At 46.3% G+C, this 24,400-nt stretch overlaps 1 protein-coding gene across 1 annotated transcript in view; it reads left to right on the forward strand.

Moving 5' to 3' along the window:
• The first annotated feature begins 1,118 nt into the window (after window positions 1-1,118).
• PPP1R16B (protein phosphatase 1 regulatory subunit 16B) overlaps window positions 1,119-24,400 on the forward strand; it is a 109,749-nt gene continuing 86,467 nt past the window's right edge. The window contains exon 1 of the mRNA XM_003411713.3: window positions 1,119-1,178. The gene's annotated coding sequence lies outside the window, so the exon portion shown is untranslated. The remainder of the gene's footprint in view (window positions 1,179-24,400) is intronic.

Raw genomic sequence — 24,400 nt, forward strand, 5'->3', positions numbered from 1 at the left:
GCTGTATTTCTTCCAAGACAGATTTGTTAGTTGGAGCTGACTGGGTACAATCTCCAAACCGCAGATTTAAACCCTGCTGCTCCCCAGCTGACCGGCCCTGGGGTGCCTTAGGGCACTAATCTGGAGGCTGGGAAAGCTCTGGAAAGAAGGCCCTTTGTAGAGAAGAGAACCCTATTGTTCTGCAGCCAGTGTTCAGCAAGGGTAGATTCCAGAGAATGTTTTGGGATAAAATTTTTTTTTCCTTTGTTTTTTAACTTTCTCTCCTCTTCCAGAAGAGGAAGGGGGAGGGGGGATGATTTCAACAACAAATTAAAAATAGTTATGTCCATTGTCCTGTAAAAAAGGCTGGTGCTCAGGGTGCAGTGGCGTTCAGCCAGGCAGAGAGGCTAGCATTAAACCATAGCTGATACCGCGTGCGTTTTGCTTTTTTTTAATCATAAAATCTCTGGGACCCAGCACCTATCTAGATACCGCACGTCTCAAAGGTTGGCAGACGTCAGCGGAGGTACGACCACTTCCTTCCTCTTTCGCTTCACCTCCTTTCCAGAAAGAGGACATAATGCGAGGCCCCGCGCAGGCCACGGCCCCCATGCTCCCACCTGGCCCCACTGATCTGTCCCCAGGGCTAGGCCCAGTCGGGCCCCTGGACGTCCTGGGAGCCTTCAAGCCCAGGCTGTGTGGGCCCTCAAAGTAAGAAACTTGAATTCCGGGGACTAGGACTAATTCTGTGTGAGCTCGGGCAGAGTTCCCCCTGGGGGCCCCTCTCTGGGCTTTACGCTGCCCATCTGTGAAATGGGAGCAAGAATACCGTCCTCGGCTTCCCCTTTGCATGATGGTGATGCGGCAGGAGTGTAAAGAAAACTATTCGGAAGCCTGGCCTCATCTTCCCCAGCCCTTCTACTTCCTGCTGCTCAAAGGAGGGGCTTGGCCCTAGAGGGCAGAGACCCTTCCTCTCTCCGCCGCGCGCCCCCGCCGGCCGGACCAAGCGGAATCTGGTGGAGCGCGCCCACCCACTCCGGCCAGTTTAGGCTCCGCCCCGGGGAGGGGCTGAGGGGCGGTGCGGAGGCTGGCGACCAAGCGGAGCCGGCTTCTGTCGCCGCACCGCCAGCTGCGGCTCGGGGCGTACTGACAGATCCAGCCAGGGCCGGGAGCGCCCGGGGCAGGGCTCGGGAGAGCGGGTGAGTTCCCGGGCGGCGCCGCCTCTCTCCCTGCGCTCTGAGACTTGACAGGTCGGACGGGGAGGTGGGGTCCCGGCATCCTTAACCTGGCCAGGGGTGAGGGGGTGCGTTTTGGCCAAGGGCCGGCGGTTCAGATTTGAATGGGAGGGGAGTGCGTATTGGGAAGGCGGGTATCCAGAGCGTAGGGCCAGGCTGGGGGCGTTTTCCTGGGCCTCGCGCTCCAATGATGAGGCTGGGGTCGGGGGTGCATTGGTAGGTTGTTGGCCCGGGCCTCCGTGGCCTGATCTTGGGGTGGAAAGGGGGTTCCTTGTCCGGTTCTGGATTCATGGGCCACCGTCTGCCGGGGGGCGCAATACCGAGCGGCGGGAGCTCTAGCCGCACCAAACACACCCCGCATCCAGTGTCCGGGCCCGGCATGGGGCACCGCCCCCTCGCGTGCTGGCTCGGGACCCGCTCTTCGCCCCCGCAGGCAGCGTTTGAGCGCTGGAAGCGTTCCTGCCTGGGCGGGAAAGGTCCCCAGGGCAGGCGCCCCCGCGTGCAGCCCTGCCCCGCCGTGGGATTTGGGCGGACAGTGCCCGCGGGCTCGGGTCGGGAGCCTCCGCGCGCGGTTCATCACTGGGAAAGGTGCTCCTGGCCTCTTGAAAGGGCCGCCTTGCGCCGGCTGCTGGGTGCCTAGCGCCAGGAGCGTTCCCCTCCCGGCTCTGACTCCGGCCGAGAGGAGCGCCCCCGAGCGCCTGGGATGGACTGAAGCTGTGCAGCCCGCCCCAGAAAGATCGCGCAAAGGGGTCTCCCCAAGGTCACTCGGAGCGCTCTGGCTGAACTGCCCGGACCACTCCGGGTGGGGAGCGGGGAGGAATGACTGTAGTTGCCCGCCTCCTTCCCTGCAGCGGCCTTCCCCCGCGCCCAGCCCGGACTCGGCTTCACTGGAGATGCCGCTGATGCAGCCCCCAGGCCCGGGCGGACAATTGAGCTAAGTCGAGCTTTGAACCTGGCCCTCCCGGGAGCCAGGGCTGCGGCGCCGCCGCGCTCAAGGCCCGGAACTGGTGCTCCGGGCAGCTCAGGAACCGAAGGAGAGAGACGCGGCTGTACAGGCAGGCGCCTGTCAGAACCGAAAGCCGAGCTGCTTGCGCGCCCATGTGATTAAATTCCACATAATAGTCCCCTGTTCTCGCTGTCAGAGGAGCCCACCAGCTCCCCGCGGCCCCAAGCACCAGGTGCCGCCACTGAATCGCCCTCTGTGGAGGGCCGGGGGCGTTCTTTCCCCCAGGGCCCTCTCTGGAAGGGGTCTGTCGTTAGACTCCTCAGCCCGCCAGGGTAACTTCGCTGTGTGCCCTGCCATTTCCTGCGGCCTTCTCCTGAGGTGGTAGTAAAGCTTCCCGGCTCTGCCGGCTACTAGCTGTCTGCCCATGGGCAAGGCACTTGGCCTCTCCGACCCTCAGTCGCCTTAAGGAAGAAACAGGGCGAATAATCCCGCTGAGGGAGGATGCAATGGCAAGTGCCTGTAAAGTGCTTGGTGCAGGAAAGCTGGCAGGAGAAACGCCCCTAGGTAAATGTTGGCTGTCTTTGATATTGGGTTTTAGTGGGGCCGTGTCTTCTCCTGTAATCCCGAGCAAGAGAGCAAGAGTGGGAGCCCTGGTGGGTGGTTCTGCAGGGGCTGGGGGTGTTTCCACATCTTCTCCCTCAGCTCTGTCATAAAATGCCAGCTTGCCGAGTCCAATGGGGGCCGGTGAATCCTTTCAGCTCCCTGCTTGCTCACAGGGCCTTCCCACACAAATCCCCCACCCCATTCTCTCCCACCCGTCGTCCAAACCCCATCTTCTCTGCTGGAGACCCCAGGATGCTGGGGGCCAGATATCAACCAGGGCACTTTGGACCTTCAACTTTGCGCCTTCCTGTCCCCTGGGGTCTACCCAACAATGTCCATCCACCCTGGAATCTCTCGCTCCTCTCCTGGCTTCAGCTCTTCTGGGCCTCTGGAATGCCTTCCTTCAGGGAGAACCCTTGATCCTTCCTACCCCTCTTTCCGTCTCCTCCCACAGAGCACACACTGTGACATTCCTCTGCCAGCACTGTGGTTCTTGTGTCAGAACTCTGTGTGTCCTGTTGCTTTCTGCATCTTCCCTAGCCTGGAAGACATTGTAGGCAAGCCCCCATGCCCATGTAGACTTTGCTCTCTGGTAACTGATGCTGGGGTGGAGGTTCAGGTCTAATCTAGCTGTTAAATCTGGTAGGGAGCCTGGGCCACAGGGTGAAGAGGATGCTGATACAGGGAGATGGTTTTTACCTGAGGCAAAGAGCCTCTCTGCAGAGCCCATTTGGACTTTTTGGAAGCTTAGGCCTCAAGTACTTCTCAAAACCAGCTCCAGACCCAGAGTGAACTTTCTTTACCAACAGAGGCTACAGCCAGCTGGTTTTGCAGATTGCAGAAGGCACATACCTGAATTCTCGTGCTGGGCTGGCACTACTAAGGACACCCCATCTTCTCCCCAGGACCTGAAGCATATGTTGGACCATGGGTCCCAACTGATATTCTTCAGGCAGAGACACAGCAACCTTCTTTGCCCCTAGCACATCTTGAAGAACAGGCTTCAGAGAGGCTTGGAGAGGCCTGTTTCTTAAGAGAAAGCTACAAGTGATGAAGAGCAGGATAGTGAGACGGGTCTAATTCAAATTGTGGCTCTATATTTAAAAGCTGTGACCCTATGTAAATTACTTTCTCTTGGAGCCCCGGTTTTCTCATCTGTAAAATGAGAATAATAATAGTGCCCACTTCATGGGGTTTTGAAGATTGTGTGAGATGATAAGGCATCAAAAGTACTTAGCACAGTCTGGGGTCTTAAATGCTAACAAGCGGCCATCTAAGATGCATCAATTTGTCTCAACCCACCTGGATCAAAGGAGAATGAAGAACACCAAGGTCACAAGATAATTATGAGCCCAAGAGACAGAAAGGGCCACATGAACTAGAGACTTACATCATCCTGAGACCAGAAGATCTAGATGGTGCCCGGCCACAACCGTTGACTGCCCTGCAGGGAGCACAACAGAGAACCCCGGAGGGAGCAGGAGAACAGTGGGATGCAGACCCCAAATTCTCATAAAAAGACCAGACTTAATGGTCTGACTGAGACTAGAAGAATCCCAGTGGTCATGGTCCCAAACCTTCTGTTGGCCCAGGACAGGAACCATTCCCGAAGACAAACTCATCAGACATGGAATGGACTGGACAATGGGTTGGAGAGAGATGCTGATGAGGAATGAGCTACTTGTATCACATGGACACTTGAGACTGTGTTGGCATCTCCTGTCTGGAGGGGAGATGGGAGGGTAGAAAGGGTTAGAGACTGGCAAAACGGTCATGAAAGGAGAGACTGGAAGGAGGGAGCGGGCTGACTCATTAGGGGGAGAGTAAATGGGAATATGTAGTAAGGCGTATTTAAGTTTATATGTGAGAGACTGACTTGATTTGTAAACTTTCACTTAAAGCACAATAAAAGTTACTTAAAAAAAAAAAGTACTTAGCACAGTCCTGATGTGGGCAGAAATGCAGGAAGTGTTTATCATCACCTTCATCATTATCTCCTTTGTGCTGGGCCCCCAGAGATCCTACCTCCTCCAAAGGGGTGGGGGGAATCAGACCCTGTCTCTTCTGCCCCAGCTACCAGGGCAGGGGACGCCTCTCCACCAGGAGAGGGCGGGCACTGACTCCTGGGAATTTGAGTCCAGGGAGTCTGTGAGCCTTGGCTTAGCCTTTCTCAGCTGGCCGCCATTTTTCGGGATTCATTCATTTATTCAACAGGTATTTCCTGCCTTCCAGACCTTGGGATTTTGAGATGAATAAGGCAGCTCTCAGGAGTCACACTCCATGGGGTCTGAGAGGCAGGCCTGGAATCAGTTACTGAGGACATGGTGTGACAAGAGCTTCAGCAGCAAAGAGAGGGAGTGAGGAGGAGTCATGGAACAGGTGGGCTGAAATAGGCCCAGGCGGGAATCCTGAGTCCACTGCCTCATAGCTGGGTATTGATGGACAAAGGGCTCCCCTCCCAAGCAGATAATCTACCTGCCTACGGTGCGGCTGTGAGCATAAAAATGAGACAATGTGGGTAAAAAACTTAGCACAGGGCCTTCTAAATATGAATAAGTGCCTATACATGTTAGTTGCTGTTGTTAGTAGTCTGTTATTACCAGTAACAAAAAAAAAAGGTGGGTAAAAATTGCCATGGGAGCACATTTGAGCCCTTCACAGACAATATTGCAGGTGGCAGGTAATCCGGGGAAGGCATCCTGGGCAGAGGCACAAAGGCCTAAAAGTACTTGGTGTCTTTGGAAAGCAGTGGGCAGGAGTTGCAGTCCAGGGTGTCACTGAGGCAGGGGCAAGGGGCAAGGGGCAAGGCCAGGGAGGGAGGAAGAGGCCATCCTGCCATGGGCCTGAATGATTAAACACTCACTGATCCGAGGCAGGCACCCTGTAGCCTTGTCAGGCACGGCCCTCTGAGGAGGATTGTCTGCTTGTAGCACCTGAGAAAGTTCCAGAATAACTTCTGCATGGGAGGAAGGGCTGGCCTGGGCTCATTTGCCAATACAGTAAACGCCCCCCTCTTGCTTCCCACCTTTCTAACGCCACCTTAGGCAGGTAGGTTATCTGCTTGGGAGGTAAGCCATTTGTCTCCTCCCTCTTCCTGAGATGCAGTCTCCACCTCTGTACCTGTTTCTCTCAGGACACAGCTTTTCATTGCAGGAAGGAGGTGTGGGTGGAACAAATGTTTTGACCTGGTTCCCTATTGATACTGGACCAAGGGCTTCTCTGGATGCTAGTCACTGCCCAAGGACTTTCCCTGCATTGCCCTTAAGCCCTCATACCAACTCCTTGAAGTAGGTGCACTCATCATCCCCATTTCACAGAGGGGGAGACTGAGGCAGAGGGTGAGATGATCTGATGAAGGGCATGCAACTCATAAGGGGCAGGAGCCCATGTCTGAGAGCCTCCAAAGATGCCCGTGCTATCCTGCACCACCTTCCTCATGGTGCTCTTTGTAAATATCTAAAGCTGACTGCAGAACGTCTGGCTTCTCTGTCACTGTGTACCCTTGGGTGCTGGGCAGTACACACCTTGGAGATGGGGTCACAATGGGTATAGTCTGGGTACTTGGGGTCTGCTCTCTTCCCTCCCTGCCCTAGTTTTTGAGAAGGCCTTATATATGGGTGCTTGAGGGGAGGTGTTCTTGGATGTCTTAGATGTCTCAGAGTCCAGGGCCAGCATTGCTCTTCCTGCTGGGACCCCACAGACATTCTTTGATGCCGACAGTTTGCAGCTTGACTGATGTGGCTGGTGGTGGCCAAGCTCCACAGTGGCCCTGGGATGGCTGTTCAGATCATCACGTGACCGCAGACCCTCCCTGTTTACAGAAGACATCAAAACAAAGGCTCAAATTTCCTTTTCCAAGAGACGCAAAGTTTAGGGCAAGAGTTCAAATCCCAACTCTGCCTTCCACTGACTCTTGGGCTTTGGGCAATTTCTTCACTATCTTGAGCCTCGATTTCATCTGGAAATAAGGCTTATATATTCTCTTATGTATAACTGTATATTTTTCTGGGTGTATAACTGTATATATACAGCATTATATGTTCATATCTTCCGAGTTGTCATAGGGATTTGTAATCATATGTGAAGTGCCTGACTTCCAAGTGGTAGATAAAACCAAAAAAACCAAACTCTTTGCCATCGAGTCTGTTTCAACTCATAGCGACCCTATAGGACAGACTAGAACTGCCTCATAGTGTTTCCAAGGAGTGGCTGGTGGGTTCAAACGGCCAACCTTTTGCTTAGCAGCTGAACGCTTAACCACTGTGAACTTTTCTTCTATGGTACTTATCAGAATTGTGATTATATGGTTATTTGTGTCACTGGCATCTAGTGGGTTGTCATGACCCATGTGACAGAGTATAACTGCCCCATAGGGTTTTCTTTGGCTGTAATCTTTATGGAAGCAGATCACCAGATCTATCTACTGCGGAGCGGCTGTTGGATGCTGCTAATAGCCCTATAATGCACAGGACAGCCCTGCCCTAACAGAGAATTTTCTGGCCCCAAATGTCAATAGTGCTGAGATTGAGAAACCCTGCACTGGACCAATAAGCCGCGTAAGGTCAGTTGCTGTGTATAACTCATTCAGTGCTGTGTCCCCAGAGCCCAGCAGCATGCCTGGCACACTGGGGAAGGGATGAATGAGAACTTGGAAAGCCTCATGTCCCGTGGAGGTTTGGTTTGCAGGACGTTTTGAATGGACGGAAGAGCTTCAGATGAACCTACATGATGGACGGCCAGTCGATGATTTGGGCCAAAGACATTTAACCAGGCTTTCAGTTTTCCTCCCCAAGCAGGTACTTAGGGCCTGAATTATCGAAATTGCCATTGCCATCACCACTACCTTTTTGCCCATGTAAGTACAGGGCCCACCTTTATCTGGACGAGTAGGCCGGGGTGGGGAATGCTGTCGCTGGGCCCCTGGGATTTGCCAAGCTGGGGCGCAGCTGCTGTCAGTTTCCTGTTTTTTCCCTTTCTGGTGGAATGAAGGAAGCCCACTGAATGGCTGTTTTCCACTGACATTTTCAGCAATGCGATAGGCCTTGGATTAATGAGGTCAAGCTACAGTGTGAAATCTGCGCGATAACTTGAAGCTCGGCCAACAGGAAGAAATTGCTTGTTTTCTTTGGGTTGTTTGATGTCTTTGGATGGGCTTTGGACGGGGGAGCAGGGGTTGCAACTCTGTACAAAAGAGGGGGGTGTTTTGTACCCTGAAATTACAGTGGTCAGAGCGGTTGTCTCTTTTTCAGTGTGTTGGGAAGGTTTATTTTAATGTGGAGTTTAAATGAATAACTCGCGAAAGTGAAGGTTCACCCTGAGTCTCAGGCCAGCAGCGGAGCATGGATCTGGGTGATAGGAAAGATCATGCTGTTTTTCCGGACCTCTGTGGGAGTTTGAAGGAAAAGATTGACCCCAAAGGATGTTTGGACAAGTCAGGTGTGCACATGGATTAGAACCTATTCTGCCAGTGGGGAAGGGTCTAGGGCATATGCCTCAAACTTGAATGTGCACATGAATCACCACGGGCTTCCTATTGAAATACAGATCCTGATTCAGTAGGTTTAGGTTTGGGATGGGGATTCTGCATTCTGCCATTTTGTTGGTTCGTAAACCCCTCTTTGAGTAACAAGGATCTGGGAACTCCAAGTCTACAGTGAGGGGTCCCTGGTGTAATCCACTCAAGCAGAAGCAGGCTTTTGTCTGTGTTCGCACAGCATCAGGGCCGCAGATATGGACGGCACCCCTTCTGAGTGCCCACGCCAGAGACAAAACACGAAAGACAGGCTACTTACTCCCAAGGAGCAATTCAAACAGCCAGAACAAGGTGTGAAGGGCTTCTAGTGCTTCCGTAAGCATCTGTCCAGGAATACACTATTCCTGGGTCATCTGGTCACAAGGAGGTTTATGTTAATGGGGGAGGAACAACGCAGAAAGGGAGGGTAAAAACTGCTGTATAACTTGAAGAATGCAATCAATGTCACTGAATTGTACATGTAGAAACTGTTGAATTGGTTTATGTTCTACTGTGTATATTCTCAACAACAATAAATAAATAAATAAACCCTATGGAGCAGCTCTATTCTGTAACATATGGGGTTGCCATGAGTCAGAATGGACTCAACAGCCCCAGATTTAGATTTTACGGTTTTATAGATCAGGAAACTGAGGCTCACTGAGGTTAAGCAGGTAAATTACTCAATGTCACAGAAACTGGTGGAGGCAAAACTCAAATACAGATCCCTGGGCCGTAGCCCAACCCACTAATGTCATAATCCACCAAGACAGGATACCGGGAACCTGTGTTTTTAAAAAGTATACCAGGTGGTTCTGATTCACAGGGTGGTTGAGGGAAAGCGGGGAGGAAGAGCTGACACCAGTGGAGGTTAATTGCTCAGCAGGACCCATGTAGAGTTGTGTACTGCACAGTGGCACCGGCTGGGGAAAGGGGCTGAAACCCAGCCAGCCCTCTGCTTGCCAAGCCCTGGACCCTGCAGGGTGGCATCTGCCTGGAGGGCGGGTACCTTTTTCTTATTATGAATAATATTCGTTAACACTTGGTACTTTTCATGAGCCGGGTGCTGTCTATTTAACTCTTTTAGCTCACTTAACAACTCTATGAGTCAGAATCGACTCGATGGCAATGGGTTTGCGTTTTTTTTTTTAACACTCTAAGGGGCAGCATTACTCTCCTGATTTTACTGCGAGGAGAGTGAGGCACAGAGAGATTCAATGACTTGCCCACAGTCACATAGCCAGGAAGTGACAGAGTCAGGGTTTGAATCCAGGACATTAAGTCCATGCACTTAAATTATTACACTCTCTGGCTTTTCTTTGCACAAAGAAATGCTGTCTGTGTTCCATGGGGCTGTCCCTACTCTGGGGGAGTTTTTCCCTGGTTCTTCCCCTAGAGAGGGTAAGGCTAGCAGTGACCTTGGCTGGCTCTGGAGTCAGACCTGGGTTTGAGTTTTGCCTCCACCAGTTTCTGTGACATTGAGTAATTTACCTGCTTAACCTCAGTGAGCCTCAGTTTCCTGATCTATTAAACCGTAAAATCTAAATCTGGGGCTGTTGAGTCCATTCTGACTCATGGCAACCCCATATGTTACAGAATAGAGCTGCTCCATAGGGTTTATTTATTTATTTATTGTTGTTGAGAATATACACAGTAGAACATAAACCAATTCAACAGTTTCTACATGTACAATTCAGTGACATTGATTGCATTCTTCAAGTTATACAGCAGTTTTTACCCTCCCTTTCTGCGTTGTTCCTCCCCCATTAACATAAACTCACTGCACCTAAGGTTTCTGTCTAATCTTTTGAGTTGCTGTTGTCACTTTGATCCCATATAGATCATTCTTAAAAGAGCATCATGCTCAAGGCAGACATTTTTTACCAGAGAAGCTAGACCATTGTTTGGTTTTAAGAAGGCTTCAGAAGATATTTTTGGCTTAAGGTTTAAAGATTATCTCAGGGGCTCCACAGAGTTTTCTTGGATGTAATCTTTATGGAAGCAGACTGCCAGGCCTTTCTTCCGTGGCACTGCTGGGTGGGTTTGAACAGCCAAACTTTAGGTTAATAGTCAAGTTTGTGCCATCCAGGGACCCTGTAAAACTGTAAAATAGGAATAGTAATAGTATGAGATGATAAAGTTAAGTATTTAGCCCTCTGCTTGGCATGTAGGATGAACTCAGTACATGTCAACTATTATTATTACATTATTATCATTAAAATGAGCCTCTGGGAGTCATAGGTGGCTTCAGAGCAGAAGGGTGAGCACAGCACTGTGTCATGTGCCCAGGGGCTAGGCTAGTTGTTTTGTTCACTCAGGTTACCCATGTCCATTACTTCCCCGGGCATCCATAGCCTTTGCTTTTTTTTTTTTTTTTAGAGCCTGTGAGAGCTGAGGATCATTTTATTTTTTTTTAAATTGTGGTAAAATATGTATAACAAAACTTTTGCCATTTTAACTATTTGTAAGTGTACAATTCAGTGACATTACATTCACTGTGATGTGCAGTCATCAGCAGTATCCATTTCCAATGTTTTTCATTCCCCAAATAGAAACTCAGTACCCCTTAAGTAATAATTCCCCATACCCGCTCCGTCCAGACTCTGTAGCCACTAATAAACTTTCATCTCTATGTAGTGCCTATTCTAAGTATTTCATATAAGTAAGAGCATACAGTGTTTGTCCTTTTGTGCCTGACATTTTGCTCAGCATAATGCTTTCAAGATTCATCCATGTCATGACATGCATCAGGTCTTCATTTCTCGTTATGGCTGAGTAGTATTCCATTGCATGGACGTACCACATTGTGTTTATCCATTCTTCTGTTGATGGAACCTTTGCTTCTTGGCTCTGGTTAAAGGCTTCAATGCCCCTGCCAGCCTTGTGAGTTCTCAGAATTTCTTGGCTCCCAGAATGGTTCAAAGTCTCAGTCAGAACTGGCTTTATTTCTTGTCATCCAAGACCAGGTTAAAACAACAACAACAAGACAAACCATTGCCCTCGAGTTGATTCTGACTCATAGTGACCCTACAGCACACAGTAGAACTGCCCCATAGGGTTTCCAAGGCTGTGATCTTTACAGACTGCCACATCTTTCTCCCACGGGCAGGTGGTGGGTTCGAACCACTGACCTTTTGGTTAGGAACCATGCTCTTTAACCACTGTGCCATCAGGCCTACTCAAGGACAGGTTAAAGGCACATTTTCTCACACTTACTCTCTTTAGGGCTCTTTGGCTTTTCTCTGTCTCTAGGTTCCTTTCTGTAACTGGTATTGTCATAGGCTCTCCCATGGACTGGACAGAGAGGAAACGTTTCTTTATAAAGAAAACAGGAAGATTTTTCACCAAAATTACACCATTTAAAAATTTTTTTTTGTTATTGTTGAGAACATACACAGTAGAACATACACCAATTCAACCGTTTCTACGTGTACAATTCAATGACATTGATTGCATTCTTCAAGTTGTACAACCACTCTCACCCTCCTTTTCTGAGTTGTTCCTCCACCATTTACATAAACTCACTGCTCACTAAAGGTTCCTATCCAGTGTTTCGAGTACCCAGTGTTTCGAGTAAAAAAAAAAAAATTTTTTTTCGAGTAGCTGTTGTTAATTTGATCCCATATAGACAGATCTTAAAAGAGCACAATGCTCAAGGCAGACGTATTTTATTAGTTAAGCTAAACTATTATTTGGTTTGAAGAAGACTTCAGAAGATATTTTTGGTTTAAGATTTGAAGATAATCTCAGGGCAGTAGTTTCAGGGGTTCATTCAGCTTCCATGGCTCCAGAAAGTCTGGATTCCATGAGAATTTGAGATTCTGTTCTGCATTTTCCTGCTTTTGATCAGGATTTTTCTACAGAGTCTTTGATCAAAATATTCAGTAATGGTAGCCGGGCACCACCCAGTTCTTCTGGCTTCATGGCAAAGGAGACAGTTGTTTATGTGGGCAATTAGCCACACATTCCGTATCCTTCTATTCCTGACTCTTCTTCCTCTGTTGCTCCAGGCGAATAGAGACCCATTGTTATGCCTTGGATGGTCCCTTGCAAGCTTTTAAGGCCCCAGGCACTGGGCAGTGAACAAATTAGAAGGTAGAACAGAAGCACTAAACACATTAGGAGGACAATTAACTGGGATGTCCCATGAACCGTGACCCTAAACCTCCAAACCAAGGAACCAAATCCCTTGAGGTGTTTTGTTGTATATAAGCAGCCTCAGCAGCTACTCTCTTTTTTTTGGGCGGGGGGGTCATTGTTGTAAATATAGCTATCACATAGCTTTTGCCAATTCAACGTTTTATAGGTATGCAACTTATTGACAGCAATTACATTAATCAGCTGGGCAATCGACCTTTTTTTTAACATACAAAATTATGCTTTTGTTTTCTTATTGCTGTATTTTATGCTTTTTAATTATAAAAGGAATACAAACTCATCGTAAAAGAAATCAAACAACATAGAAGTGTGGAAACTGGAAAGTAACATTTCCTCATCCATCTCCCCTAGCCGCTCATTCCTTTTCCCCAAAAGAAAGCCGTGAGTGTTTTATGTATCTCTTTATAAATTTATTATGCATATACAAACCCATATTCATGTATATGCCCACCCTTTTTTTTTTTTAATACTGTTGTTATGGATTGAATTGTGTCTGCCAAAAATATGTGTTGTAAATCCTAACCTCTATGCCTGTGGTTATAATCCCATTTGGGAATCGGTTGTCTTTGTTATGTTAATGAGGCAGGATTAATGTAGGGCGTGTTTTAAAGCAGTATCTTTTGAGATATAAAAGTGATTAAACAAGCAAGATAGAGAAGAGGGGAAGAGAGATGCCAAGCCGCATGAAGATCACCCAGGAGCAGAAGCTAAAAGGGTCAAAGACCTTCGTCTAGAGGGAGAAAGCCTTCCCCTAGACCTGGCACCCTGAATTCAGACTTCTAGCCGCCTGAACTGTGAGAAAACAAATTTCTGTTGATTCAAGCCACCCACTTGTGGTATTTCTGTTAGAGCACCACTAGATAAGTAAGAAAACTGTTCTGAAACTTTCTTTTTCAGCTAATTTATCTTAACACATGTCAATACATACAGGCATACCTGTCTTCACAGCTACCTCATATTACAAGAATTGACCATAATTTATTTTCCATTCCCTTGCTGCTGATGACAGTTGTTTCCAGTTTTTTTTCCTACTACAAATGTGTAATGCTGCAACCTCCTTGTTCGTGCAGTGTTTATTGTACACCAGTGTGATTTTATCCATAAGGGAAATTCCTTGCAGTTTGAATTGTGGTATCCAGAAAATTCCTCCCAAGAGGCCAAACCAACCTCTCTCCCTCAACAGTGTGTCACTGCCTATCTCCCCACCTCTTCCCCAGTGCTAAGTGTTAAGTAACTCAAAGTTTTGCTAGTCTGATTGGTTTAAAATAGAAGGAACTTTTCTGAGTCAGGTACTGCAGTAATTCAGATTTTATGACCTTTTAGACTGTGCCTACGTAAAGATTGTTAAATATTCAAGAAATACATTTTCCCTGACCTTATGATTGACGTTAGAGATCCAAAATTAAATTAAAGCAGCCCCTGCCCTCAGGAGGAGGCAGAGCAAGTAAAATAAGAGCAGAACAGCGTGGTTCAGGTGTGCTAGAGGAGTACAGAAGCTCAGCTAACTTTGGTTTGATGAACCCTGTCCTCATGATCGTCACAAATGAATCTGCAAAATACAGCGTGCGCTATGTCCCGGGGAAAACCCCCAAAATCAACCTGGTTAGTGTTGAGTCAATTCCAATTCACAGCGACCCTGTAGGACAGAGTAGAACTGCCCCCAAGAGTCTCCAAAGAGCACCTGGCGGATTTGAACTGCTGACCTTTTGGTTAGTGGCTGTAGCACTTAATCAACACATCACCAGGGTTTCTAACGAGGGACCTTGAAATTCTCAAAAGGCAGTGACCTGATCAGAAACAGAAAAAGCATACAGTTTACTCCTAGTGGGGACAGTAGAAAAGGTGGGAAGTCAGGAAAGGCTAAGTAATTTTGAAATACTCTCTTTGGTGGATTCTTACCTGGGCATCCTTAGCCCTTGTATTTACTAACGGGGTTTGTTTGAGGGAGCCTGTGCAGGACCCCAGCTGAGTTTGCAGCTGGCAGTCATTACTAACCACTCATACCAGGGCAAATCCATATGTTAGCTCAGAGAGCGTGGGAGCAAGGGAGCAGAAGGCTGGCTTTAGGAGTTCACGTCTTTGCAGCTCATAGAGGTTGGATGTGTGTGGCACACCTAGGCTGTCTGCCCCAGAGGTTACAGGAGGTGTGTTCTGAACAGTGGTCATTGTACAGTGGTTGCATAGAATGGGTATCCAGTGAATGAGTGAGCGTCAAAGACCTATGTCTCTGCCTTGTAAAGGCGCCTATCTCTTAGAAAGGGGTATGATCACTTAATCTACCCACCTGTCTGGAACCAAGCCTTAGCTGTACTTTTTCATTAGGCCCACCTGTCTCAGATACCTCTTCGTTCACTTGGGTCATCTTAAGAATAGTACAAGACAGGAAGCGATTGAGAATATCCGAACCTGTGCTGTGGAATGAATCTGTTTTACAACAGATCCCCTAAGCAGGAACCTATAGAGCCAATTGCAAAGCATGCAGAGTTGAAAGGAGAATGTGAAGCCAGAGGTAACCACTAACCCATTCTCTCATGGAAGGAACGGCAGGTGTGTCCTGGTTCCGGTTCCAGTGTTCAACCACTTCTTCCATTGACCAGGTCTGTTTTGTCTGGTTTGGCTCTTGTTCCGAGCCAAAGGACCACTCCTTTGACTCTTATGACAGAACTGATGGACTAATCTAAGTGCATTTTTAGTCTCTTGGTCTTTTACCCCCTGTACATCATCTCCCATTTGTTATATTCCTACCATGTGCTGAGTGCTGAGTGGCTCTATGATGGGGCTATAAAGATGAATGACATGTATCCCTTGTCTTCTGAGAATGTCCAGTCCAGTGGAAGAAGTAGGTTTGAAAACAACAATTACCAGGATGTTGAGTACCATGACAGAGATGTCGTCAAAATGCTTTGGAACTAGAAAGGAGAAAGAAACCCATTTGAAATAGGCATATAAGGAACAATTCAGAGGGACTACAAAGAACATTGAGAAGTCTAAATGAGACAAGTCAAGTGCTGACCATGGTGCCTGGAAAACACTTAAGAGATGATAGATAATATAGCAGCACTTGAGCTAGCTCTCAAAGAACAAGGAGGAGTATGCCAGGTGGAGAGAAAGAAGGGTATTATTGCCTCTTCATGGAACAGCATGTATAAAGGTGAGGAGCTGAGTGTAGCGTAGAGAAAAATGCATGGGCTTTGTAGCTAGAGACATCTGGGTTCAAATCCTCGCTCACCCACTTACTAGCTGTGACTTTGGGTGTGTCAAGATGAACTTCCATTTCCTAATCTATGCAGTGGGGATAATAATACCTGTTTTTAAAGCTCACTGTGGAGACTAAAGTTAATGTAGGCATAGTACCTGGCACAAGTAGATACTCAGTATATGGTGGATACCATTATGGAGATGAGAATCCATCAGACCTCTTCAGTGCAGCTGGCATACCCAGTGTGTAGTGGGTTAGAGTGGGGAGAGAGATTAGGAGGGCCCGAGATAAGGCTGAAATGTCAGGGCCAGTTGCCGAGTGGTCTGTCTGGCCTGTGCAGTAGAGAACCATCAAATGCTTCCTTACAGAGGAATTACAGGATCAGACTTGGTTTAAGAATGAACACTGGCAGTGATGTGGATGGTGGATTGGAAGATGAGAAATGGAGGCAAGGAAATCACCTTATGAAATGCTCCGTTCTGAATTCTTGTCTCGGCAACTCATAGCTCACGTTAGCATAGTAAAGGCTCTGCTAAGTCCTGCAGTTAAGTACAACTTAGAGAGGCAGTTTAAGGCAGTGGTTAAGAGCACGGGCTTCAATGTCAAGGCCAATCTGGATTTGAATCCTAGCCCTGTTGCTTACTGGCTATGTGATCTCGGGCAAATTACCCTACTGAGTTCTAGTTTACTCTTCTCTAAAATAGGGATTTTATCGCAGGGTCATTGCGAGGATTAGACAAAATGGTGGAGATAAAGCACTTAGCTCAGCTCTAGGAACACAATAAATGTTCAGTAAAAGTTGGTAATAATAATAATGAAGAAATATATTACTTCTTTGGCCATATAACACCAATTAACATCCTTTAGTGCTTATTAGTATTCTACATATAGAAAACATCTTGCTTTAGACTTTCTGGAGAAGCAGCAGCACTTTCTGCTCCAAGAATTAGTAAGGAGAGTTGCCAAGTTCTAACGCAGTGGTTCTTGGATGCACATTAAACCCACCTGGAGAGCTATTAAAAATTTGGATGGCTGGCTACCCACCAGACCAATTAACCCAAAATCTCTGGGGAGGGGACCCATGCATCAGTATTTTTTTAATTTATTGATTTATTAAGGTATAGAAAATATAGAAAAGTACATATATTCTAAACACAGGATTTTTTCACAAACAGAACATACCCATGTAATACATTTCTTGTTCAAGAAACAGAATGTTACCAACCCACCCCCCAGGGAAACCGCTATCCTGTTTGATACCAGCATAGATTCCTTCTGCTTGTTGTTGAATTTTGCATACATAGAATCGTATAGTATGTATTTATTTTTCTGTTTGGCTTCTCTTGGCTAACATTGTGAGATTATCCGTATTGTTGAGTATAATTGTGTCTTGTTCTTTCTCATTGCTATACAATGTCCCATTGTATGAATATTCTTAATTCATTTTTCCACACTATTGTTGATGGTAATTTTGGGTAGTTTACACCTTTGAACTTTTACAAATAGTGCTGTGAACATTTTTGTATGTACCTTTTGGTGAATGTACATAGAAGTTTCTATTGGGTGTATTCCTAGTAATAAAAGTGCTGGATTATGGGGCATATATAGGGTCAGGTTTAGAAGATACAAAAAAAATTTTTTTAGAAGATATTGCTGTACAGTTTTTAAAAGTAGTTGTACCAATTTATATTCCTACTTAGTGTATAAAGAATTCTTGCCAACAGTTGTTATTTTCTGTCTTTAAAATAAAATTGGCCGTTCTGGTGGGTATGTAGTGGTATTGCTTTATGGTTTTAGTGCACATTCCCAGCATCAGGTTTTTGTTTGTTTCATTTTGAAGCTCTCCAGGTGATTCCACTCTGCAGCCAAGTTAGAGAACCACTTTCCCGACAGGTTTTTAAAGAGCAAAATACTTGTAAGTGGAACTGGAGAAAGAGATGTTATAATGAAGAGTGCCTCCGCGTTGATTTCCTTTGGTGTCTGTATTCAGAGATTTTTTTATAGACCTGACCTGGCTAATCAGCCAGCGGGGGTTATTTTTCCTATGGAAGGAGAAGGTGGAGGTGTATCAAACCTGACAGCCTGCCCATTATTCCTTTGTTATTTATGTGGGCAAATGGGTCTATCAGCAATGATTTGGAAGGTAACTTGAGGAACCATAAAGTCCCGGAAAGAGGCCAAAGAAGGACTTCAATCCGTTTTTCCAATTTAAGACCTGAATGAGAAGGGAGGACATGAGGAGTGACTAGTAGTCTGTATAGATGTTGCCAGTTGGAAAGATTTGGTCTTTGGGACCAGAGATTAAAAAATTTTTTTTTTTTTGTCATATTCTTCTTCCAGTACTTGGCCCTTCGAAGGTGCTCAAAAGATGCTCATTGAAGTAAATATTAGAAATGTGTAATTGTCTCTAGTGAGAGGCCCAGCTCACATGGGTGGAGAGGAAGGTGTTGATGAGGATTTATCTAAGCTGACCGATAGTTTAGGTTTTCTTTGTAGTTTATGTTCCTATCTGTTTATTACAAGCATATTTTCCTTTACATCCATGAATATAGTTATAACAGTTGCTTTAAAATTCTTATCGGTTAATTCCAATATCTGAGTCATCTTGGGATTGGTCTCCACTGATTGTCTTTTTTTCTTGAGTTTTTATCTGTTTTCCTGTTTCTTTATTTATGTCTAATAATTTTGGATTGCATCTTGAACATTGTGAATGAGTCTTGAAGAGATTCTAGATTCTATTATGTTCCTCAGAACAGTCTGATTTTTTTGCTTTATTAGGACAGTTAACTTGGCTGAACTCAGACTCTCTTGATCTCTCCTGCGTGGAGCTGAAATCTTTTTAAAGTTCCTTGAGCCTTTGTTGGGTTGCCTAAAATCCATCCATTTTTTATATGCATCATTTAGGGAGTTTTGGGCAGAGTTTATACTCAGAACCTAGGGCTATTTGCTCTGTGACTATTTTCTGGGATGTCTCTCCTTATTTTCCAGCTCTGGTTACCTGAACTCTGTCCTGTAATTCCTCAAACAGTAAGACTGAAGGTTTCTATCTGGATTTTAGCTGCCATGCACAGCATTAACTGAGGCCTGCCCTTAGGTAAAAAGCTGTAAAAACATGGAAGTCACCTAGTGCCATTTCTTTCTTTTAAGTGTTGACTCCCCTTCAGTTTCTGCCTCCTTTCAGTTGGACAAATCCAGTGCCTTCTAATAGGTTATTATTATTATCTCTTTGTCCAGAATTTATGAGAGTTATATGTGGGAAGGTTAGTCCAATAAGAGCTACTCTGCCTTTATTAGAAGCAGAATCTCTCTCATTAATAGTTTTGCTCATTAAGGGATCCTCGGAGCCCCCCTACTTTAGTACCTAGCACATAGTAGATGGCAAAAAATATTTATTTGTTGAATAAATGAACGAGGCTTTAAGTTAAAAATGCAAGTGAATTCGGGGAGAAAATTGCCAGAAGACCCTAAAACTAGTTGATGACATCAGATATGAAATAGAGAGGATGTTCAATAATTTGCTGAAGAAAATGGTGAGTGAGCGAGAGGGTTGAAAGTACATTAGGGCCCCAAATATCTGACACTCTAGCCCAAAGTGGTTAAAATGAACTCAAGGTTTTAAGACAAGGAGATAAATTCAGTTCTGATAGTAACACCATTTTCATGGGATTGAACTCATGCCTTTTAGAGAGCTTACCATGTTCAAAAGAAGTAGAGCTGGTCAAAAGGGAAGCAGAGGTATGTTTGAAGTTCCGTACACCTGAAAGGGGGAATCAAAGTGAAGGGACTTTGGCTGGAATTCAAAGAGGGAAGAAGAACAGAAGTATAATAGTAGCCTACTACAGCTTCCTTCTCTGCCTGGTGACCTGGAAGGTCACAAATCCGTTACTGAGGGACTTCAAAACCTGTGTATGGGCTAGAAGCTTCATTTACTATAAGGCAGACTATCTTGAACTTCCTGATTTGTTCCACTGAACATTTCATCTGTCAGGAAGTAGAGGAGTCAGGACAGTTGTTATGAACCTGGTTTGGGAGCTGTTGGTTGACATGAAAATGGGAAAGTGTTCACCAAAGAGGGGAACACTAGTCATAGGTGGCTGAGCCCACCAGTGTTTGGAAGGCAGGCTTCATGAAATTTAGGATGAGATATATATTCTCTGTCCAAACTTCCAAAACTGATGATGGCTCCAACAGAAAGGGAAGTTATGACTGTAATCAATTATATCAGCTCTGCATATTTCATTTATTCTCCTTCAAAAACTCTTCTTCTTGCTACTAGTTGTGCTACTGCAGACCATCTTCCATGTCTGACATTTCTTCTTTTATTTTCAAGTGAGGAGATACTAAAAATGCTTCACCATTATGGCACAGCCACTGCTCTATCAAAACAGACACCCAACTAGTCAGAGGAGATGCCAGTTGCAACAACTGGAATATTAGCCTTGCTTACATGTTCCTTAACTTCTCTGAATCTCAGTTTTCTCCTCTTTGAAATGGGGACAATGCATGCATTGTAGACTTGGTGCAATGCTTTCAAGATCTGCTACACGTCAAGAGCTTGCCCGTGGAAAGGTGTGCGATGCATAGCTGTCACTATAACTTTGCATTGTTTATCTCTGGGTTCATTTCATATGCATATTTTATAAGTTCTGCAGTGTTTAGCTTTAGTTTCATTGAACATATGTTTTTCTCTGTGCTGATTTCAGAGACGCAATGGTTGAGAGTTCAGGCTGCTATCTAAAAGTTTGGTAGCTTGAATCTACCAGTCATTCCTTGGAAACCCTATGGGGAAATTCTACTCTGTCCTATAGGGTCACTGAGTTGGAATTGACTCCACGGCAACAGGTTTGGTTTGGTTTTTGTAGTGGTTCAGGGTAGAATTCTTGTCTTCTACGCGGGAGACCCAAGTTTGATCCCCAGCCAATACACCGCCTGTGCAGCCACCACCTATCCATCATTGGAGGCTTGTACATTGCTATGATGCTGAACAGATTTCAGTGAAGCTTCTGGACTAAGATAGACTAGGAAGAAAGGCCTCAGAAATCTACTTCAAAAAATGAGCCAATGAAAGCTCTATGGATCTCAGCAGTCTAAACTTGTGCATGGAGTTGCCATGAGTTGGGGGCTAGATCTGGATGGAAAAGGGTGTCAGCTAGTAGCTGGGCCTTTGTCCCTCCTCCTTCAAGAGTGCACCCATCCAGTTACCAGCAGAATGCTTATCTCCCTACACTCCAGGAACACGGTTAGAAGAGGTGGCAGTCAGCTACAGGGCCTGTTATCTTTTGCTTGAGTTGGCCCAGCATACTGCTTCCTAGAATCTGGACCCAGTCTGTTTAAGGGGATGGAGTACAATTCTTCACCCCACCCCCCCCGGAGCAATGAAGTTATTGGAGCAGTTCCTATTGGGACCAGAGAGATCCTTGATTTTCTCTGCCATTGAGACTGCAGTGATTTTGTGTTGTCTGAATGATATAATGGGACCTAAGGGGCCACTCCCCACTTCTTTTTATTTTGGTTCAATTTTCACTTCCCATGTCTTTACCTGTGCCAGACATTGCTGATCAATCACAACACTCATTCCTCCTATTATCTACATGGCCTTATAACCCCTCTTTTCACAGTGTACCAAGAAGTCACAACCAACCAACGAGTTGGCACGAGAGAGGAAAGCTTGGCCAAGGATGTCACACTCACAGAGGGAAGCAGAGGAGATAGAGGCAATCTCAAGCCTAGCCCATGTGAACGACTATGTGTGTAACCTAGGAGGGCATTCTGTGGCCACAAGTGGTCTCCTTTGGAAAATGATACCTTGAACTGCAAAGGGAGTTTTTGTTTTCCTGCACAGGGAGGGGGTGGACCACACTCCTTAGAAGCTTAGAGAAACAGTGTGCGTAATTTGACTCTCATTTCCCTGTGCTTAGCTATTACATAAGCCTCTTTAGAAGACTGGCTGTTTGGTTTAGCAGTGTGACTGTGACTAACTATCATGTCTGTAGACATCATGTCAACTTCGTGTGTGCCCTCATCCTTGGCACCTTTGTTCCTGCTCCCTTGCAGCCTCCTCGGCACTGACATTTTTACCCACAAGTGTGCGGGCCTCTCTATGGGTTCAGGTTCATGGGGAGAAGCTCAGAGTGGAAGGCTGGCATGTTTATGGCTTTCCTTTTACTGTTGGAACCGTGGCCTCCTTGAAGTATTCTTGGCGCTGAGCCTGAGAAAGCTGCCTCATCCTTATAGACAAAACCAATCCAAAACATTATCAGTGTCTACTTGGAGCACTGTGAGAAGAGGGATTATGAAGCCATGTTGATAATAGGAAGAATGAGTGTTGTGATCAATTAGCAATGTCTGCCCTGGGTAAAGAAGTGGGAAGTGGCTGCATGCGTACTGAGAATGCAACTGTGTTCTACATCATGCTTGCCTAAACCTGGATTTGAATACTTCTTTTGCCCATTGTTCAAAATCCTGTAGTCTTAAATGAGAACATCTAGAAAATCATCAGATTGAGTGGAAGGGCCCTGTAGGTCCCATTATATCATCCCAAAACAACACAAAATCACTGTGGCCTCAATGGTAGGTAAGAATCAAGGATATTGCAGGTTCCAGTAGGAGTTCTTCCTTGGTGGCTGTTCAGCCTGGTGGTTACCAAATGCTAGCCTACAAATTTGCGTGATAGAATGATCTTTCTGCCAAGCCAAGACTGGGGCTCACTAGGTCAGTTCCACCTGCTACCCAGCATGGACCTTCTCTCTTAACAATCTACTGAGTGGCCATGGAGTTTCTGGTGGTGGCAATCCCAGTATTGGGCCATGGCTGAGCTGTGCTGAATTGTTTCGTGTTGGCCAGTGTCTCATCATGCCAGGCTGACCATAATTCTTCATATTGCCTGTGTCAGTGATTCCAGCTTTGGAGGTTCAAAACAAAGCTAATCCTCTCCTTCATGGCTTTTGTAAAGACCTTAGTCCTATACCCCCAACATGGCCCAACCAGTGCAGACAGAGGTCAGCAGGCCTATTACTATGCCAATGCTGGACATGATTTCTTTCCTGAGAGAGCTCAAGATACATTAGCTACATGATCACTCACTGTTCTTGTTAAATTTATGGTTATTGAACCCTGCCTTCCCACACATACACATAAAACCCCTTGCCATCAAGTCGATTCTGACTCATAGCGACCCTATAGGACAGAATAGAACTGCCCCATAGAGTTTCCAAGGAGCACCTGGTGAATTCGAACTGCCGACCTTTCAGTTAGCAGCCGTAGCACTTAACCACTACGCCACCAGGGTTTCCCATATACACATAAAGTCCTGCTAAATCGGGTTGTAGTAAGTGGACTTCCATTGGGGGTGGTGCAGGACTGGGCAGTGTTTAGTTTTGCTGTGCATGGAGTTGCCTTGAATTGGAGGCCTACTCAATGGCAGCCAACAGCAACAACAAAAAAATGGACTTCAGGCGACAGTGACAAGTCATGGCCAAGCCTAGGGCCACTACTCAGAGGTCTGAATGAATGAGCACAGCTGGAAGGGTCAGAGTTAAGAAGCAGGTTCCTGGGGACTCAAGTCCCACAGTAGACTTAAAACCAGGAGGCCTGTCTATGAGGACTGTGCCCAAAGTCTAGAAGGTTCATTCCAGGAAGGGAAGGACATTCAGTCCACAGAGTCCTATGAAAATGGGGTCTGGGGTACAAGGCTAATTTTTAATTCAGATATTTGGAGCACCAAAGGCCCCAGCAGTCTCTTTAATCATAAGTAAAGCATCTTCATGCAGAGAAAAAATAATACTGTTATTCAAAGAAATGTGTTGTGGGAGGGCAGGGGTGTGCATCCTTCAGGAGGGAAAGTGGGTCCCAAGTGAGATCCAAGGAGGAGAGAAAGCCAGTGCTATTTATTTTATTTTCCTTTTTTCCTTGTGTTCAATGGTACAGGAAGCACAAGGGAAAAGCACTAACGGCCTTCCTCCAGACTGCTGCCAATATTGTGTGGAGAAGAATAGCTGAAGAACAAGAAAAAAAATCTTACATTTTCATTAACAGTGTGAACTTTAGAACACTTTCTGACTCATGTTTTAAACTCTCTTCAATTTTGAATTCACCTTCCTTTGTGTTGTTTTTCTCAAGGCACCAGACTTGAGACTGTCCAAAAATGTGCCAACTAGCCGTGCCCCTGGGATTAAGGAGTTGCAAGGGGCTGGGACCCCCTTCTCCAATCTCAGTGGGTGAGGTTGCTGGGGGTACCTAGCTTTGACCTGCCTACTGTTCCTCAAGGCTGGCCCTCAGCTTGGGCTTGAAGAGCTTAAGGGGCTGTTGTAGGGAGAAGTGGAGGTATCTGGGGATAAACCCCAACAAGAAGCCACTGATTTTCTACAGGTGACAGTTCCTCCTGGGTCCCCATTCCTGAATTCTCAAGTGTTACTGCTTTTGGTTGCAAGTAACAAAATCCAACTCAACTGGCTTAAATAACATAGCAGGTTTTATTGTTTTGGGTAGCTGGAAGCCCAGGGGTCCCTAAGTTAAAGGACCGTGTTTCTCTCCTCTGCCTTCCAAGTATTGGCTTGGTCCAAAGGCTGACTCCCTTCCAGCACCAACTGAAATTCCTGCTTCCAGTTCGCACGTGGTAGAAAGGAAGTTTCTGACTGGGCAAACTTAGGACGTGTGGTTATCCTGAACCGAGCACTGTGAGCTGGGCTTAGGCCATTGCTGACAGGCTCTGGCAAACTGGGGCCCAGCACAGAATGATAATGGATGAGCTACAAAGACCACTACCAAAC

Source organism: Loxodonta africana, chromosome 24 (assembly GCF_030014295.1).
Source record: "Loxodonta africana isolate mLoxAfr1 chromosome 24, mLoxAfr1.hap2, whole genome shotgun sequence".
Taxonomy (NCBI): Eukaryota; Metazoa; Chordata; class Mammalia; order Proboscidea; family Elephantidae; genus Loxodonta; species Loxodonta africana.